This window comes from Oreochromis aureus, linkage group 8 (genome assembly GCF_013358895.1).
Source record: "Oreochromis aureus strain Israel breed Guangdong linkage group 8, ZZ_aureus, whole genome shotgun sequence".
Taxonomy (NCBI): Eukaryota; Metazoa; Chordata; class Actinopteri; order Cichliformes; family Cichlidae; genus Oreochromis; species Oreochromis aureus.
Window position 1 is genome coordinate 9479239 of NC_052949.1, and position 10890 is coordinate 9490128.

The 10890-nt window shown below is 39.4% G+C and overlaps 1 pseudogene; it reads right to left on the reverse strand.

The window, feature by feature from the left end:
• Positions 1 to 801: 801 nt before the first annotated feature.
• LOC116335881 lies at positions 802 to 10547 on the reverse strand (annotated as a pseudogene).
• Positions 10548 to 10890: the final 343 nt, after the last annotated feature.

A 10890-nucleotide genomic window follows, 5' to 3' on the forward strand; every position in this document is an offset into this window, starting at 1 on the left:
GTGGACATTATCACTAAGGCTACGTCCACACACACGGGTATTTTTCAAAACCCAGCTTTTTCTATGCGTTTGGGCCTTCGTCCACACGTAAACACCGTTTTGGATCACTGAAAACAGAAATTAAAAAAAAAAAAAAAAATCCTGTCTTTGCGTTTACATGTGGATGGAGATATTTTTTCAGTCCTTCAGAAAGCCTGGAGATATTGCTCAAGAGTGTTTGGAAAATCACAAGACAGCCTAAACCCCTGGAGGGAATATAAGAAAATATAAAGTAATGACAGATCACTTAAGCATTTTGCACAGTACTATATGGAACTAATCTAGCTGATGTGTTCCCAAAGAGTGACTTGTACTGAGTAAAAAATCAGTATGCTTCACAAGCAAGTGTAATCTGCCTTATTATCATTTTTCAGATGCAAGTTTATCGCATATTTATTTATTTTGACATCATTAAATTAAACCTCAAAAAGGGATCAAAAGACTGGAAAATAGATACAGATACAGCTCAGTGCACGTGAAGCCACCAACGAGAGCTAGTTGATTTTGCACAGTTGTCAAGCAAAGCAGCACAGCACCAAATTTAAACTTTGGATCTTTATATTTGCCCTAAAGGTGTTTTACTGATCAAAACTTTTGTACTTGTCTTTAAACAAGTTAAGTTGGACATTTTTAACATGGGAGTATCTTCTGTGTGTCTAATGAGGCACTCAGATCTGTTGGTTGTGCAATAAATACACAAAGACATACCAAGAAATGAGAAGAAAAGAAGCTTTTATTTCAACAGTGTTATGTTATTGTATATGTTTTTAGAACCAGATGACAGGAGTTTGATTTCATCATGCTAAAACATGACGTGTCTAAGATGCAGCTGTAAATGCAGGATTTACAACAGGAACTATATTTTCTTTATATTCCAACAAATAAGCTGGTAACTTAATATGTTCTTAGAAGTGCTACACTTGAAATAAATTATAATTTAAAGGTGCAGTCAGTAATTTTTTTATTTTACTTTAATAGAAAAGGATTCTGTATTCATAAATATACATAAAATACTGTGAAGTTACAAATTCCAACAAACCGATGCATTCTGATAAACTTAAAACTAATGTATTAAAAATATTTAGGAACGATTCTACAATTTGTGTAGATTGCTATGTTCCTCCGATATATTTTAATACAGTAACTGGGAAGGACATTTCCCCTCCACCTAATCACACTTTCACATTTTATATGGAGGTACATTTAAATCTAGAAGTCCAAAGTGAATGTTACTGACTGGCCTGCACAAAACCCTGACTTAAATCCCACTGACAATCTGTGGGGTAAATTAAGACCAAGATCAGAGCCAGAAGACCATCAAGTCTGGGGAGCTTGGGAGATTTGCCAAAGAAAAATGGGCTGGGATTGTTGAACAGACATGTGTGAGACTTGTAGAAAACTACAACAAATTAGGTGGGGGGTGGGGGGTTCTTAATTTTGACCATGGTTTTTGGTTTTTGTGAAAAACTGTGTAACTCTGTGTAGTAAAATAATGTAACCATCTAAAAAAATATAAAAAAAAAAAAAACTAGGATGTTTGGAAAAACTGTGCTAAAACTTTGTCTTCATTTGTATATTTTTGATTCTTTTTTGTTTTTGATTTTTTATTTTCTTTTTCATTTAAGCTGTGTGCATTACTGCAGGGGATGATGGAAGTTTTGTGATGCAGTGGCTACTTAAATCTGAATTATTATTAATATTAGTATTAGTAGTAGCAGTAGTAGTAGTAGTAGAATTTCAAAAGTAAGCTCAAACAAACAGACATTAACGTCTTGCATTTTTCTAAGAGGATAACAGAACTTCCTGTGATCATCCAAACAAGAGTTGAAGAGCATTTATGATACATTACAATGTAAAAGTATTTGAATTCACAACAACCACTTAAGGCTGATCTTCATGCTGTGTGTTTGAGATATTTATGTAAAGCGAATTGAAAACAGCAGTAATTGCAGTATATAAATGTTCATAATGTATCTGGGAAATCATTTCCTCACTGGCTCGGGTAAAATCAGGATGTGGGTAAATGCTTTTACATGTTTGCATCTTTATTTTCAGCATATTGAGATGTAATACGTGGTGTGGGAGAGACCACAACAAGTGCTCCATCAGTAGAGGGAGTGAGGCCCTGTTTGGAAAAGGTGAGAAAGTTATTAGTGATTTCTTTCTGTTGTTGTCTACTGTCTGTCCATCTGTTCAGATCTTTTGTAAGTCCCGTGTATGTTCTCCTGACTTCTTAAGTCATTTTCCATGTTGTTCCTAGGTTTTTGTTCTGGACTTTGTTCGGATTCGCCAGGTTCCACTCGTGCTGTCCTGACAGCCTTTGTTACCCGGTAAGTGTTTTCCAAAATGCCTTTGTCTTCTCTACTTGTGATATTTTCAATTTTCCCAGACAATTAATCTTCACCTCAGTTATCTAAGTACCATCTACAATCTCCCACTACCTTTTAGTGCTGATATTTGTTGTACCTCACAAGTTCATTTGCAAATGTGTACAATTCTGCCATGATATTTTACCGCTTATCTCCTCTCACTGATATCAGACCCAAAGGTATTGTCTAAAACCCTCCAGTCTTGCCACTATCATTTCATTATGGCCATTTAGTGATAGTACTGCAAATGTGTGTGATCTGGTGTAACTGATATTGCGATAAACAGCTCTGAAATTCATATATCTGTCCTTTGTTTTCCTCATTCTCTCTCTTTCTCTCTCTCTCTCTCTCTCTCTCCATCATATTTGCTTCATAGTTCAAATTAATCTTTGTTTCATATTGTCTGCAGCTCCTCTCCCTTTTGGAGGGCCAGGAGTGACTAAATTAATTAATTATACGCCATAAAATAATTAAATGTTTCATTGGTTGATTAAAACATAAATGATTAATTAACTATGTCAATAATTAAGTCATGTGTAATTAATTAAAATAAAATTAGAAAAAATAAATACAAAAATAATGTATTAAACATTTTAAACAAAATAAATGTGCTTTTAAGTAATTATTGAAATACTGATTCAATTAACGAATTCCACTTTTAATTAATTAATGAAACATTTAATGAATTATTTAATGGCATATTTAATTGATTCATTTCGTCACTCCTGGCCCTCCTTACCCTCTAAGGTCACGCCCCAAAATTTCAGAAACAAAGCACCTCAACACCAGGGTGGGGAGTCTGATTTAACCGTATTCAGGATAGCTGTTCTAATTGATCTAATAGTATGAAAAATTGTAACAGCAGTTTGAGTTTTTAGCTGTTTAACATGACCTAAACATTATATGTTATAAGAACTCAAGTAACGTCTTGAAATTTAAAAAAAAAATGAAATATTTAACTTCCCAAAGTAAGCATGCTCACATTTACACAAAGCTCCAGTGGTGTGGAGATGAGAACGATATTGAGCTTCTCTTTCCAGCTCTCAGTTTAAAGAGTAAGGCAAGTTATGGTAAGTCTTGAGGAAATTAATGTATGTAAACATGGACCTCTGTGTAGGAGCCCAGTCCACATAGAATCGGTCACCCATACAGAGAGTGGAGGGGTGACATTCATTCGCATTAAACTCTACCTTATGTCAGCTTTATTCGTACCTTTCCTATGGCCAGTAGTTGTACTAAAGGTACTCTAAATGTTTTAATTATATAGAAATGTAATTTCTACTCAGTTTTCCAGTTTAAGAAAATCAAAGATAAAAAGAGAGTGACTACTGTAATATAGAAAACGAAAAAAACTTTGTTGACTCTTTTTGCTACTATGGTCCAGTAGCCAGGCTTGTCCTCTTCTCTCTTGTTATTGAGTAGCCGAGTCAGCGTTTTCTCTATCTCCCTCAACTCATCCGAAAGCCTTTCCAAAGCATGGTGGTGGTCTTTACTGGTGCTGGCCTGAAAAAGTGGACTAGTTTATATAGTGTCATAATTTCAGCTGTTATGTGTTTATATTTAGCTTCATTTGGACAGGAGTTACACCCAGCTCTAACCTCTTCGGCTTCAGGCAGCAGTTCAGATGGAGTTTCACTGGCTGACACGTCATAGATACACACACCCTGGGTCCATTTGTGCAATTCTGAAAAGACAATTTTCACCAGATTTAAAGTAACAGAATATGTTTAAATCAAACAAAATGGCATCCAAAATGTGAGCAGAGTGTTTGATGTCGATGATTAAGCTACAGATTCATGAAAGGACCTAAGATTTGGACACCTAATGTTTATTCATTACGTAAAGCCAATAATCAGTGGAGAGTTAACAATACAGTGGACTGTAACGAGAGTAGTGCTGAACTTGTGCTATAAACGACTCCAGCTCTTACCTCTGTGACAGCTGCGAAGGCTGGCTTTACCCTGTTTCGTACAATCCTCTGTCAGGCTTTGGTCTCTCTTGGACTCAGTTTCTTGGGATGTAGTCTTTCTCCATCGGATACATTACAAGAATGGTCTCCAGAAGGCTTAGCATCATCAGAGCAAAGATCCCAATGAGGTAGACCGCTGAAGGCAGCAGGATGATCAGTATTGTGGACAATTTACTCTTCATTAAGACAGTATGAAGTATCCAGTGAAGGATACTTCACTGGATACTTCAGTATCCAGCACTTTTTGTGCTTCTTTACCTATAAGTGGGATCCTATTTGATGATGCAGGTAGAATTTCATTAAGGATGAGCTGTAACACTGTGACGGCAAGCAGAACAGTGACCTTGAAGCTGAGCTTCTCACCCCCGCTGTCTGAGATCAGGAAGGAGGCCAAGTCCAAAGACAAAAAGAAGAGGACAGGCACCAAGAAGTTGACAACATAGAGGAGCGATCGCCTCTTCATGGTGATCTGTAAAAATCTGGATTTAGTTCAAATCGCTGACAAGCTGAAACACAACTGAATAAAGTGAGCAGTAAACCTAAAAGATGCATTAGGTAAATGCGGCATATTTACAAAGCAGTAAAATATAATTAAGCAATATTAAGGAAAACCATGAAGAAATGAAGAATAGAGGCAATAAGATAAAGTAAGAAAAAATACAAAAAGTCAGGATAGAGTGAAGCACGAAAAGCTGGTCACTGTACTGAAAATCATAATGCCAAGTTACTTTCTGTTTTTGTGTAGAAATACATACAGTGTACATGATGATGTCTTGGCCAACTAAATCACTGGCATTGTTGGCAGTGACTGTCATGTTTATGAACAGCCACTCATATTGTGTCCGCATCAAATCAGGAGACCACTCTGTCGCTTCTGTAGAGTTGTCACTTGGCTGCAGCCGAATTTCCTGGGCTAAAGTGGAAATGAAAGGACACCAAAGCATCACATCACAGCATAGGTCGCTCATTCTGTATAACCCCATTCACCAAATGTTAACTCTGCTCCCTCCCTGCGAGAGACACAGTTCACAAGTCACCAGTAAGTTATAAACTGTACACCTAAGCAACATCAAGCAGAAGCAAAAAGAAGACAACACAAAATTGTAGTTCCTTCAGTGGCCACTGGAGGATAGCCCCAAATGTAAGTGTTGTTTAAACTGTGTTTTAATTTAAACGCCACATTTAAAAAAAAAAAAAAAATCTGTGTCAGCTGTATGCAATGTGTCAATATAGTCCATGACTGCAGCTTGCTAACCAAGCTTGTTTGCTAAATGTTTTCTCACCGGTGTAAACGACAGATTTGAAGGACAAGTTGCAGCTTTGAATGTCGAATGGGAATTTGTAAATCTGCATCCTGCAGGTGCTCACCAGCACCTGGTCATTCTGGACTTCAACATTGCCTTTGTCGTTGATGGTGAAATAAGTACTTGGAGGAGCTTTGTCCTTTTCTGTCCTGTGTGGAAACAAAGAAAGACGCAAGTTCTTCATAAACTACTGTAGAAAAGCACAAATATCAAGTCATCGTTATTTCTTCTGTATACCTCTCTGTAGCTGCATTGGTACAAAACCTGATGCAAGTTAGAGATTGATCCATCCATTCATCCAAACATAAGTACATATACTCATCCTAACTGCTTATCTCACAAAATCACAGTGGCACTGTAACCTTTCCTAGCAACAAATGAGCAAGAGGCAACCCTATGACACTGTGCACTGGTGTTTGTTTATAGACCATAAAAAAAGCATGCTATCATTGTTCAATTTATCATTTACATCAAGTCCATTTCATTGCCTTATTGTCACCTTGATGAGCTACTGTTAAGATTTAGTGCTATATAAATATAACTGAATTCAACTGAATTGAATTGTATCACACAAACACCTCCAAATGATTGCAACTGGTCCCAGTTAAAGGTTTGGGCTTGACTTTCTGGAAAGACATGTATTCTATCAGAGACAAGTATGTCTCTGTAAGTGACTATATTTATACTTAGATCTCTTCAATAGTGAGATCTGGCTTCCACAAAACCTCAATAGGTAGAGAAACATTATTAATCCCACAAAACTGATCTGGATCCCAGGAAATATATTCATTGTGCCACCTCTGCCAATGAAATAAAATGAAGGGAAGGTAAAAAAAATAAGGAAAGAAAGAAAAAAGACTGTTTGTTGTTCAGTTTTATGCATCATCTATTGGCAGAACTCACCATCACAGTCCAAACATAAGGAATGAACTTTTGGTCTTTCTCAACCTGTAAAAAAACAGATATGTGACAAAATCACTCTTTGTTTGGTATTTGAACTCTTAATGCCACTCAATAATGTAATAAATGCCTTTACATCTTATTGCATGGCCAAGATGTTGTTCAAACCTCTCATCTATGTGACATAACAGCTCAGGCTGCTTTGGGCTCAAAGGGAGAGCTGTGGTCTTTCTAATAAAGTACATGGTGGGTGTACGTGCTGTAACTGCTCCTGAGCTTTGGAAACCGAAACCTCCTGTAATGTAACCCCCTCTAAAATCTTAAATTGCATTAATGTTTGTGTGTGGGCCAAACAGCTGGAATATTGTTGAGCAGGTTTGTCAACTGTATAATTTTGAGAGTGTCACGTGGATGGTGAAAAACCAGCGTTGTCAACAATAACTATTCTTGATGCTTCACTTTGGTTTGGTTTGCTTCTTTGTTTTTTATGTAAAGCTTTGAAACATTATTTAATTATATTTGATATTTATGTGGTAGGAATCAAAAAATTTGTGATACTGTCTGCGTGTTTTGATACAAATTTTTAGTTGAGTATTTCTCTCATTATATTTAATAGTTAATTGTCCATCCATCCATCCTCATCCGCTTTATCCGAGGTCGGGTCGCAGGGGCAGCAGCCTAAGCAGAGAAGCCCAGACCTCCCTCTCCCCAGCCACCTCCTCCAGCTCATCCGGGGGAACACCAAGGCGTTCCCAGGCCAGCCGAGAGATATAATCTCTCCAGCGCGTCCTGGGTCTGCCCCGGGGCCTCCTCCCGGTGGGACATGCCCGGAACACCTCATCCAGGAGGCGCCCAGGGGGCATCCTTGTCAGATGCCCGAACCACCTCAGCTGGCTCCTTTCGATGTGGAGGAGCAGCGGCTCTACTCTGAGCCCCTCCCGGATGGCCGAACTTCTCACCCTATCTCTAAGGGAGAGGCCAGCCACCCTTCGGAGGAAGCTCATTTCTGCCGCTTGTATCCGCGATCTCGTTCTTTCGGTCACTACCCACAGCTCGTGGCCATAGGTGAGGGTCGGGACGTAGATCGACCGGTAAACTGAGAGCTTCGCTTTTGCACTCAGCTCCCTCTTCACCACGACGGACCGGTGCAGCGTCCGCATCACTGCAGCCGCAGCACCAATCCGTCTGTCGATCTCCGGCTCCTTTCTCCCATCACTCGCGAACAAGACCCCAAGATACTTAAACTCCTCCACTTGGGGCAGGATCTCATCCCCGACCCGGAGTGGGCACTCCACCCTTTTCCGGCTGAGAACCATGGCCTCAGATTTGGAGGTGCTGATCCTCATTCCCGCTGCTTCACACTCGGCTGCGAACCGTTCCAGTGCGAGCTGGAGGCCCTCACCCGATGAAGCCAACAGAACCACATCATCCGCAAAAAGCAGAGATGAGATTCTGAGGCCACCGAAGTGAAAGCCCTCCGCCACTTGGCTGCGCCTAGAAATCCTGTCCATAAAAATTATGAACAGAATCGGTGATAAAGGGCAGCCCTGGCAGAGCCCATCACCCACCAGAAACGAGTCCGACTTATTGCCGGCAATGCGAACCAAACTCTTACAACGGTTGTATAGGGATCGAATGGCCCGTAGCAATGGGCCAGACACCCCATACTCCCGCAACACCTCCCACAGGACACCCCGAGGGTTTACCCTGCCCGGGATAGGGTTACCGGGGCCCCGCCCTGGAGCCAGGCCCGGGGAGGGTGCCCGAGGGCGAGCGTCTGGTGGCCGGGCCTTAGTCCATGGGGCCCGGCCGGGCACAGCCCGAAGAGGAGACATGGGCCCATCCTCCCGCAGGCCCACCACCCGCAGGAGGCGCCATAGGGGTCGGGTGCATTGTGTGTCGGGCGGCGGCCAGGAGCGGAGGCCCTGGCGGACCGATCCCCGGCTGCCAAGACTGGCAATAGGGATAGTTAATTGTATTTGTATTAAAGTTGTTTACTGAAGTGATTTTTTAAAAATTGTATAGATTTATCAGTTACATTTGTATTAGTATAACTTGCATGCTAAAGATGTGTTTTCATGTTTTATGTCATTCTGTCTCTTTGACCTGCCCGGGGCCTGTAGATGGAAATTACCTGGTAGCTAAATTTGGTACAATTGATTGAGATCAATGTTTTCTTTTGTTTGTACCTGACAAATAAAGCTGAAATAGAAATAAAATTAAATTATCACCTTCCCCCGCTTATCTCTTCACACAAACATTAAAGTAAAAGGGAATTATTGTATTTTGCAAAATGTTGATTCATTTCAATGAAGCCTTTAGGAGGAAATGAGATTATAAAGAACAAAATAATATCGATATTACTTCATGATAATGATATTATTTCATCAAAAGCAATGTAACAAATTTTGACATTTGAAGACTTTACAAATAAATCTTGGAGCACTTACCACATCTAAGATGGCATACAGCAGAACTTCAAGCGAAACCCGTGTTGGGTTTATGTAATTTTTCACTGGCCGGGTCATCGTAAAGAGCTCATTGTTTTTGGTTAGGTTTAGGTAATTCAAAACATCCTGATAGCTGCGGACATGTTCAGAATATACTCTATCTACAGCAAAACAAAAAACACAAACAAGCAATTCACTTATGATAAAAATCATTCTTAATGTAAAGTGCTGTCAAATTTGACCTATAATTCTTTTCATTTCAAATTCTACTATGCTGTTATTACAGCGGCAAATAGCCAAAGTTTCAAAGGTGAACTTTACATATTTTGCCCTGATACTAAGTTGAATAATTATTACTTCATACTGCAGTAATTTCTAATTTTTCTCATCTCCCTTTTTTACCCTGTTAGTCGAGATTGTGAGTAGAAGCCACATCCATCTGCTGTTCAAACCTTCTGTTTGTGAGTTGAAAACAGTCAGAAGAAAGTTGGCTTGAAAACAGAGGAGCTAAAACAGCTTGTTGCAGACATCAAATAAACTGAGGGGCTGCACTAAGGCCCAGTATAAGATAAATAAGGATTATTTTTACCATGAATCATGTACAGCTACTAGAGTCCAAGCTTAAAATATGATTATATTTATGTGAAATCTAAAATAAGCATCATCTGCATTTATCAGGACATCGGGTATTAAATGCGATCCTAATTAGTTAAAAAACTTCCATTAGTCTCTGTGCACTGGTGTACAATGCTCTTGAATTTATAATCAGACCATTAAAAACATCAGTTCACTCACAAATGTGCATTAATATCCAGTGACTGTGGTCACTAAAAGGCTATTATGAGGTGGGCGTTGCCAGGACTATTGGTTTTATTCCATTAGTCCTTTAATGATTTTTAATTACAAGCACTTTTCCTATTTATTGTACATTTTTATCTCTCTATGACATTTATCTGTGGTATACAGTCCAAATGTATTTAAATGGGAACCAAAACGTTCCACCCTTTGGAGTTATTCAAAGACATACCAATGTCCTTTTTTGCTGCAATAACTTTTTTTGACACATGTCAGTCTCACACAAAACTGAAAATTTCAAACCAATATGCTTTTTTAAAAATATTTCCCAAACCTGAAACCCCTTGAATTTAAAATATATAAAAGATTTGTAAAAGCCTTGACAAACCTAAGACAGGTTCATTCCTTCGATGAAAAAAAATCAGGGAACCAAAAATGTGAAAAACATCACTGAACGAGTAAAAGCAAATAAAAGATTTTGCTTTTACCCAACCTGCAAGAGATTTCTCAGATTCTTGCTTTAGCATTCTGCTAAACTTACCTAAGACGAAGAGCAGAAAGAGAAAGCCACCGAGCATCATGGATCATTTACTTTATGAGGCGCCAAAGTCTGGAGTGGATGTGTATCCTTTGTCCTGTCAGTGCTATCTGAAATGTCACCAAGCCCCTTACAATAATAAAACCGCTGACAGCTCCTGTAAGTGGGCTGGGCAGCCTGAATTATTGATTCTCATGTGTGCGTGTTTTTTTTTGGGGAGGTTTAATTGTAACCTTATTAATCTACACCAGGGGTCCCCAATCCCAGTCCACGAGGGCCGGTGTCCCTGCAGGTTTTAGATCTCACACTGGATCAACACACCTGAATCACATGATTAGTTCATTACCTGGCCTCTGGAGAATTTCAAGACATGTTGAGAAGGTGATTTATCCATTCAAATCAGCTGTGATAGATCAAGGACACATCTAAAACCTGCAGGGACACCGGCCCTTGTGGACTGGGATTGGGGACCCCTGGTCTACACCATCTACAGGTCACCAACTTTGAAGGAGGGGAAATAAAAGTG